The sequence below is a fragment of the Tachypleus tridentatus genome, chromosome 2 (assembly GCF_004210375.1).
Source record: "Tachypleus tridentatus isolate NWPU-2018 chromosome 2, ASM421037v1, whole genome shotgun sequence".
Classification (NCBI taxonomy): domain Eukaryota; kingdom Metazoa; phylum Arthropoda; class Merostomata; order Xiphosura; family Limulidae; genus Tachypleus; species Tachypleus tridentatus.
In genome coordinates this window covers 76,998,129-77,007,388 of record NC_134826.1, presented here as the reverse complement: position 1 = coordinate 77,007,388, position 9,260 = coordinate 76,998,129, and positions in this window count along the sequence as shown.

Below are 9,260 nucleotides of genomic sequence, written 5' to 3'. Positions count from 1 at the left end.
TATGTTGTCGTAATTATGATTATAACATTATACAAGCTAGAAGAAGGTTCTTATGTTGCGTTAGTTATGATTATACCTTTCCAGAAGTCAATAGAAAGTTACTATATTGCCTCAGTTATAATACTAGCACAAAAGTCAACTTAAGGTTCTTATTTTGACTTAGCTATGATTACACCTTTTCATAAGTCAATAGAAGGTTTTGATGTTGCTTTACTTATGATCACAACTTTATACAAGTTAATTAAAGGTTCTTAGGTTGCCTTAGTTATGATTATACCTTTACAGAAGTGAACAGAAGATTCTTGTGTTGCCGTTGTGAAATTATACCTTCACACAAGTTAATAGAAGGTTCTTATGTTGCCTTAGTTGTGATTTTACCTTTTCAAAACTTAGTAGAAGGTTCTTGCGTTGCTGTAGTTATGATTATACCATTACACAAGTCAATAGAATGTTCTATTTTGACTTAAATATGATTACACCTTTAGCAAAGTCAGTATAAGTTTCTTATGTTGCCTCAGTTTTGATTATACCTTTATAGAAGTCAGTAGAAGGTTCTTATGTTGTCTCTGTTATGATTATACCTTTACACAAGTGAGTAGAATGTTTTTTTGTTTCCTTAGTTATAATTATATAATTAAACACAGTCAATAGAAGATTCTAAAGTTGCCTCAGTTATGATTATATCATTACACAAGTGAATAGGAGGTTCTTATGTTGACGTAGTCATGATTATATCTTTACACAAGTCAGTATAAGCTCGCTATGTTGCCGTAATTATGATTATAACATTATAGAAGCTAGAAGAAGGTTCTTATGTTGTCTTAGTTATGATTATACCTTCCCAGAAGTCAATAGAAGGTTCTTATGTTGACGGTTTTAAATTAGTCCCTTACATAAGTTAATAGTTAGGTTGCCTTAGTCATGATTATATCTGTACACAAGTCAGTAGAAGTTCCTTATGTTGCTTTAGTTATGATTTCGCCTCTACATGAATTAGTAGAAGTATTTTATGTTGTCTTACTTATGTTTATACCTTTACACAAGTCAGTAGAATGTTCATATTTTGATGTAGTTATAATTATACTTTTACACAAGTGAAAAGAAGTTTGTAATGTTGTCTTATTTGTGATTACTCATGTACACAAATCAGTAGCAGGTTCTTAAATTGCCTTAGATATGATTATACTTTTACACAAGTCAGTAGAAGGTTCTTATGTTGCCTTAGTCATGATTGTGCCTTTACGTAAATCAGTAGAAATATCTTATGCTGTCTAACTTATGTTAATACATTTACAAAAGTCAATAGAAGGTTCTTATCAGTGATGTCGAGAAACCCACTTGTTGAGAAATTTATATGCAAAAACGGCTCGTTTGGGTTGAGAAAATATTTTACATAGAAGAGCGAACAACGTTTCGACCTTCTTCGGTCATCGTCAGGTTCACAAAGAAGGTCGAAACGTTGTTCGCTCTTCTATGTAAAATATTCTCTCAACCCAAACGAGCCGTTTTTGCATATAAAAGAAGGTTCTTATGTTATTGTGCGTTTTACTGTGCCTCTACACAAGTCAATAGAATGTTCTTATTTTGCCTTAGTTATAATTACACCTTTATCAAAGCCCATATAATTTTCTTATGTTGCCTCAGTTATTATTATACTTTTACACATGTCAGTAGAAGGTCCTTATGTTGCCATAGCTATGGTGATACCTTCATACAAGTCAGTAAAAGTTTTTTATGTTTTTTTTAGTTATTATTATACCTTTATAAAAGTCAGTAGAAGGTTTTTATATGTTGCCTTATTTATGATTATACCTTTACACAAGTCAATATACCATTCTTTTACCCACTGTATATACAAGAAATCAAACGATTATTATAATATAAAAGGCGATCCCATACTTACATGTTATGATAGATAAATCTTATATTGATATTATTTTAGAGAATATATTAAACAATTACGATATCAAATATGATACCACCTATTTATAAAATTGTAAACAGTTCTTGTGTTTTAAAGGGTTTAGTACAATATTTTTTATTAAACGATTTCATTATACAAACCATTAAATTGTGTGACAACTAAATCCGATATTTAGTTGCTATTGAATGGCATGTAACATATCTACAATTCGACATCTTTTGAGTTTTGTGATGCCAGCAGAAGTATTCCAGTGGGCCAGCGATAAGTCTGCGGATTTACAGTGCTAAAATCAGGGGTTCGATTGCCCTTGGTGGATACAGCAAATAATTGGATGTGGCTTTGCTGTAACAAATCATGTACATGAATGCCAATGAAAAGTTAATGTTTTTGATAATGACAATTAGTTTGTGCTATCCAACCCGAAATATTCATACACTAAGATAATAACGATATGTTCAGATTGGAAACTTAAAATTTCCAAGATGTTAATATCCTTTGAACTTAAAGGAATTTATAAATAATATGGATCATCTTGAGGCATCAGAAACATCCAGAAATGGACCGGTACCAACTCGTACCTCAGATGTGATAAGAAAAGTGCAATCCTGTAACAGGGAAGAATCCATGAATAAAAAGTTCAGCAGGAGAATCCGGTCATGTCGTGTATGGATTTTTGTTCTATTGGACTGCTTAAATATCACACTGTAGATGGATTATACAAGGTAACCAGAGACAATGGATATGCTCTGAATGTAAAACATTTACGATGGAACATTTTCAATTGAAATTACGCTACAGGGTTATTGTCTAAATGCGCGGTCGTTGATAAAGAATGTAGCAACATCGACTGTAACGACACGTGCTGATCCAAAATCGATTTAGTATAATGTAATCAGCGTTCTCTGTTAGTTATGGTTCTGCTTCCCCATAAGATATTAATTATTATTATTATAGAATATTTCTTTCCTTGACGCTTCCATAAGCGTTAGAAAATATGTCTTTTTCTATAAAGAAAATTTCAGAACACTTTGTTTCTATTGCATAACTCTGTGCCTTCTTCTTTTGTGACCAGTCAGATATGCATTCTATCATGATAAAATAAGGTTGGATTTCCAAAAGTAAATAAGGCATTGACAGATGGTTAAGGTGCTCAACTCGTAATCTGAGGAGCGCAGGTTTGAATCCCGGTCGCACCAAACATGGTTGCCCTTTCATCCGTGGGGACGTTATAAACTAGCTGTCAACCCCATTATTCGTTGGTAAAAGAGTAACACAAGAGTTGGCGATGGTTGTTGTGGACTAGCTGCCTTTTATCTTGTCTTACATTGCTAAGTTAGGGATGGCTAACTCTGATATCCCTCATGTAGCTTTGAGCGAAATTAAAAAACAAACAAACATGTCACTTGCGCAGATAAAAAAGTATTTCAGTGTTGCTTTGTTTGAAAATCCTATCTCTATCACATTATTACATACGTCGCTACTAAGAAATGAAGATGTAACTGTTATATCACGTTCATTCCCAGGTTAATTTAACAGTTATTACACAGTTGTGTGTTGCAGCATGCCATTTCATACTTCAATCTCAGTGTTCAAACAGCCTTTTCATATTCTATTAAATTAAGCTGTATTTAAGTTTTATGAGGATAAACGGATATGTTTCATATCGCGTTGAGTTCATGGAACCATTCTGAAAATAATTAGATACATTATGCATCATGTATATAGTCAAAATATGCGTTTTGTATAAAGTTACGTAACATTTCATTTAGCTGCAGTTAATACATGCGCCGTTTATCAAGTTAAGTAACACCTAATATTTCTGTAGTTATGTAACATATTACTTTTCTGCGGTTAAATCATTCGCCTTCTGTGAAGTTAAGTGACACCTCACTTTCCTCTAGTTAAAACATGTTATTTTTATCAAGTGAAATAACATCTCACATTTCTAGGTTAGAATCACGAACGTAGATTTTTTACACCCGATGGAGGGGATGATTTTTGCAACCACTTATGTGGACTATTCAATTTTCAAATTGGTAATCTCTGATTACATGAACCTGAAAGCTGTAAACATGCAGTGACAGAGTAATCTTGTTGCCACGATATTTCAAGGTTTCCATGTAGATTTGTATAAGTGAGGTGTTGTGAACAGCTTTCAAAATGTTAATAGAATAAAGACAAATGTGTCACAAATTAACTGCCACATGGATTTATTCCTGCACACTGCACAGTATAAAAGATGGCCATTATACTTGACAAGGCTACTAATAACTTTCATTGTATGAATTACGTTTTCAAATATTAATAAAATTAGTAATTACCCTTGATAAGTTTATATCTACTGAAAAAATGTTCATGTTGTTTGATAAAAATAATTAGAATGTCTTTGCGAACTCTTAAAAATTACACATTAATACAATGTAGCGCATTATTATTCATACTTTTCATTGAAGTAAGATTCATTTAGTCCTCTAGTCTACATGTTCCCAAACGTAGACTTCCTTTGTAATGATTTGTTTTCGAATTCTTTCATAAACTCTTCTATATTTATCTTGTCGACCTCATCTTTGTGAGTGTGACAAACTGCCACATGGTTGAGGCGGTACTGACTCATAGTTGACCTTAACCACGTCTTCAACCGTCTTAATGCAGAAAAGCTGCGTTCACATTAGCAGCTGGATACTGGACATACAAGCAAAAATTTCAGGAGAAGAAACACTTCACTAAACATCTGTTGGCTTGTTTTATGCATTTTACAGTAAGCATCCTTCGCACCTTTCAGAGATACTGCTTCTGTTGTTCCTTTGAACATGGGCAACTGAAACTCGAGCCGTTGTCCAGAGATTTCTGGATAGAAGTTTATAACCGAGTTGTCAATCTTGCCAGATGTAATCATGTTCTCAAGTGCCAGATATTGCCTCAAGTCATTGTTGTCTGCATTGAATCTAGTGGTCAGAAGTTCTATGACTGTGTCCACAAACGTCAAAATATTGGCTTTTGTAGTAATCTCCAGCTGTTGCAGAATGGTGTGCTGAGCCATCATCTGTGATCCTTCTGGGGGATCTGCGAATGCATGGTAGTTCAATAGGCACCAGATCTAGGGAAGTTACTTTTTTCTCAGTTTCATCAAATATCTTGTAATTTTTCTCTGTTCGCAATACCCACAATTGCTCAACTGTTATTGCAGATGCTTCAATCATGCCAGATACTGTCGCTGATTTTGCTTGGATTGCACGGTTCAGTTCTTCTAATGCAGCTAATGGATGCTGAGCCATCAACAATCCTAAAACTGTCTTTCCTTTGCCAAATCTGTCCAGCAGACCTCGTGCTTTCATTGCTACATCTGATTTTTGATTTGCTAATACAGATAAAGAATCAACAATTTCACTGTAGTGATCATTAGCACATGTAATTGCAGATAGGCGGCAGAAACAGCGTATTGTACACAGTGGGCGGATGTATTTAACTGAACCATTGTGGCTGTCTGACGATACAATATTTTTAAAGATTGTCTTGTATTTGTCTGACCTCTGAAACAAATCACCAAGTTCATGTACCCACTGGATAGAATCTCGAACACATTCACAAGCTTCAACTGCATGTTGCATCATTAAATTAGCCTTGTGTGCTTGGCAGTGAAAAAAACAAAGCTGACGGATGCTTCTCTTTTATTTTTGCCTGGCATCCACTGTACGCATCACTCATGTTAGCGGCTCCATCATAAGTTTGTGCTCTTAATCCTGACAGTGGTAAATTGAGTCTAGTCAGTACATCAAGTATAGTCGAGGATATTGTTTCATCAGTTGTATTGGAAACACTGTACAAACCAAGAATGTCTCATGGACGTCAAGGTTCTCATCTACGTATCGTACACATATTGCTTCCTGTCCGGCACCTGTAACATCTTGAGTGCCATCAACCATTAATGCAAAGATTTTACTTTGCTGCACTTCGTGTGCTATGTTCCTCAGTATTTGATGGCTGAACATCTCCATTATTTCATTCTGAGCCTGGGATGATGTGAATGTGGTTTTCTTTGACAAGTAGGCCGTCAACGCAGGATCTTCCTCTTCCAGGAGCTTCATTAACTGCAGGAAGTTCCCCTCCGTATCAGTATGTCCACGTAATGCTAAACCTTGACGCAGTAAGCAACGTAAACTTCTGAATATTTTGGCTAGACTTCTTTTGCATTCTTCCTGCTTCTTCTTTTTTCCATCATGTAGCTGGACAGTCACTAGAGTTACATCAAGTGAACCTTCTCTTCTGTGCTGAGAGGAGGATTGGTGTTCGTTGAATTTCTGTTTTGCCTTTTTCCAGTTGCAAAAATCGGTGGATATGAAGGTATATTCCACTGGTCTCTCCAATTTCCCTGTAAAAAGGCTTCTATTTTCCGCCTTGGCACAATAAAAGCACATGACTTTTTTGAGTCTGATTGTCGAAGTGCAGCCATTGGAACTCATCAAACCACTTGCCCTGGAAGTTGATATTTTGATATTTTACTTTCTGTCGTGGTATTAATTGTGCGTCTGGATGATATGGCTTAATACACTGTATCTGTAGAGTGTCAGATTTTTCATTACTGTACAAAGTTGTTTCACAACTGTCTGGTGGTTCATGATGTGCAATAGTTGCACAAGCATTTTCAGACTCGTCCTCTGATGAACATGATATTTCCTCTGTATGGCAAGTTTCTATTCCTTTGCTAGAGGTTGTTGGATTATCTGCATTGTTACTTGTAGTACTAGTAACTGGCTGGCAGAACTGTCTAATATCGGAAAGTTTCATACGCTTGCTTGTCATAATTGGAATCTGTTTCCCAGATGACTCAACAAGCTAAAATACAGTCTTTATTGAAAAACTCTAATGTACAACGAACGAAGATAGAACAGAATGGAAGTAGGACTGAATTGTACAATGTATTTAAATCGAACGCGCGAAACTCACAATGACTACCGAGCCGACTGACCGCCTGGGCATCGCTGGGACAATAATGTGTGCTAGTTACAACACAAGTATTTGCAAATTTTTCGAAAAATAAACAATCACAAATATATTATATTCCTGTTAAAGTTCATCAAAAGGCAAACACGTTGTGATATAATGTCTATAAGCACGTCTATTAAATAAAAACACCTAAACAAAAACTAGCAATACAATTCAAGTAGAGGGTTCAGGCGGTTGAAATCGCTTTTTTTTGTGTTCTAATTATACAAAAAAATACAATATTTTTACTATCTATGATAAGAAAATATATTGTTCTTTTACCATAAAGCACCAGCACTTTATTAGAGGGCGGTGATAATCTGAAATTTCACAGATTAATGAGGGCCACAAACACAGGTCTAATGTGCCCTGTTGAAAATCGAGGCTCAGACTAAAGGGAGCGGAGGGGGGTGATGTAGGGCGCATCTAGATCCGAGCGGTCCGAACCTGTCGTTAACTGTACACTAAACGTACACTATGGTCAGCGATTTCGGCAGCTAAGGAGAGTAAGGCGTTCGACAATAAAACCGTCTAGACATGCATAAGAACAAATGGCGTAGGAAAACCGCACAATATACATATAAGATTGATGCAGCTACAAGCTACAAATGGCCTGCCAGATCTAGGCCACAGGAGTTTACGCTTGGGAGCAATATTTTCGAATTTAATGCTCTGTTCAATCTGTTATGATGAAAATTTTGCTTAATCTTACACGACATACAAGACGTAGGTAGATTATGTGATAGTGCTTGCAAGTCTTGCATGTATACTTAGGCCTACTGACTGATACTTACAAACTATCGCTTAAATTGAAAAGCTTAGAAGCACGCCTATAATAAAGATGTACATTTCGGCTACTGAAAAAGCCTACATCTAGGCGTAATTATGTAATTCGATTGGTAAGAACACGAGAATCACAAGAACAAACACACAATTTGTAGGCCTGTGATGCAATAAAACAATTCAAGAGACCAAACTGTAGGGAGGGATGATTGTATGCACCATACCCCCCCACCTAAAATGAAGGGGGATGTTTTTCAAACTCATAAAGTTAATAAACGCTCATATTATATAAGTAAGTTAGATTTTCAAAGAAGAATTAGAATATTCTCAGTTGCATAAGTATTCAACCCCTTTGCTACAGACACCCTGAATCAATTCAGGTACAAAAGATTAGTTTGAAAGGTTACAAAATTAGTATAATGATCTCTGTGTGTAATCAAAGTGGTTTAGCTTGACTATAGAGTAAATGCATCTGCTCAAACCACAACTCGCATAGTGATACGACAAACCTACCATGAGGATCAAGGAGATTTCTAAGGAAGTAAGAGATGAAGTGGCAGAGAAGTACATATAGATTAGGAGAAGGTTATAAGAAAATTTCAAATTCGCTGACTGTATACCCTTTTGAATACGGTGAAGTCCATTATTAAGAAATAAAATATATTTCATACCATCCGGTTACTAACCAGATCAGGCAACACTTCTAAACTAAGCAGGCAGACAACCAGGAAACTGTTTAGGGAAGCCATTGTGAAGTCAACAGTGACTTTGAAAGCTATGTAAGATTGCATGTGTGAGACAGTAGTAAGTGTTCCTACACCAACAATATACCGGTATCTACACAAAGCTGGCTTGTATGGGTGAGTGGCAAGAAAGAAGCCATTAATTAAAAAAAATCATATTAATTTTCGTATAAACTTTGTGATAAATTGTGTAAATAATACCGAAGACATGTTACAAGAAGTTTTGTGGTCAGAAGAGATAAAAATTTAGCTTTTTGATCTAAAATCAAAGTGTTACGTCTAGCACAAGCCAAACACAGCAGGTCACCCAGTTAACACTATCACAACTTACAAACATGGTGGTGGCAGCATCATGTTATGAGGATTCTTCTAATTAGTTTAAAGATTACGCAGACTGGAAACGGTTACAAGACTTTCAGCTCTTTCTCAAAAATTTACGGACCTGAAAAGGACCCGTAACTGTGAATGATTATGTAAAACCGTTTTGTTCAAAAGATGAACATCTGTCATACTTCCCATCTTTACGACGTGTCTCCGATGTTGTCTTTTCAGAACTCTAATTGCCAATTACCGTATATCGTTGTATTCAATCAAATGCTTTTCAAGTAAAACAACTTTCCATATATAAAAGATATGGGACACTCATCAAAGTGACTGGTGTTGAAATTTTCGTCAAAGGCCTTTTCACTTCGTTCATCTCCCAAACATATAATGTACGTTATATCCATGAATACACAGACGATTGTAAATTATTTGTATCCATATCACAGTCTGAGACAAATGACTTCTTGTGCATTCATTTATCATTAATGTTTGAATACAAGAAT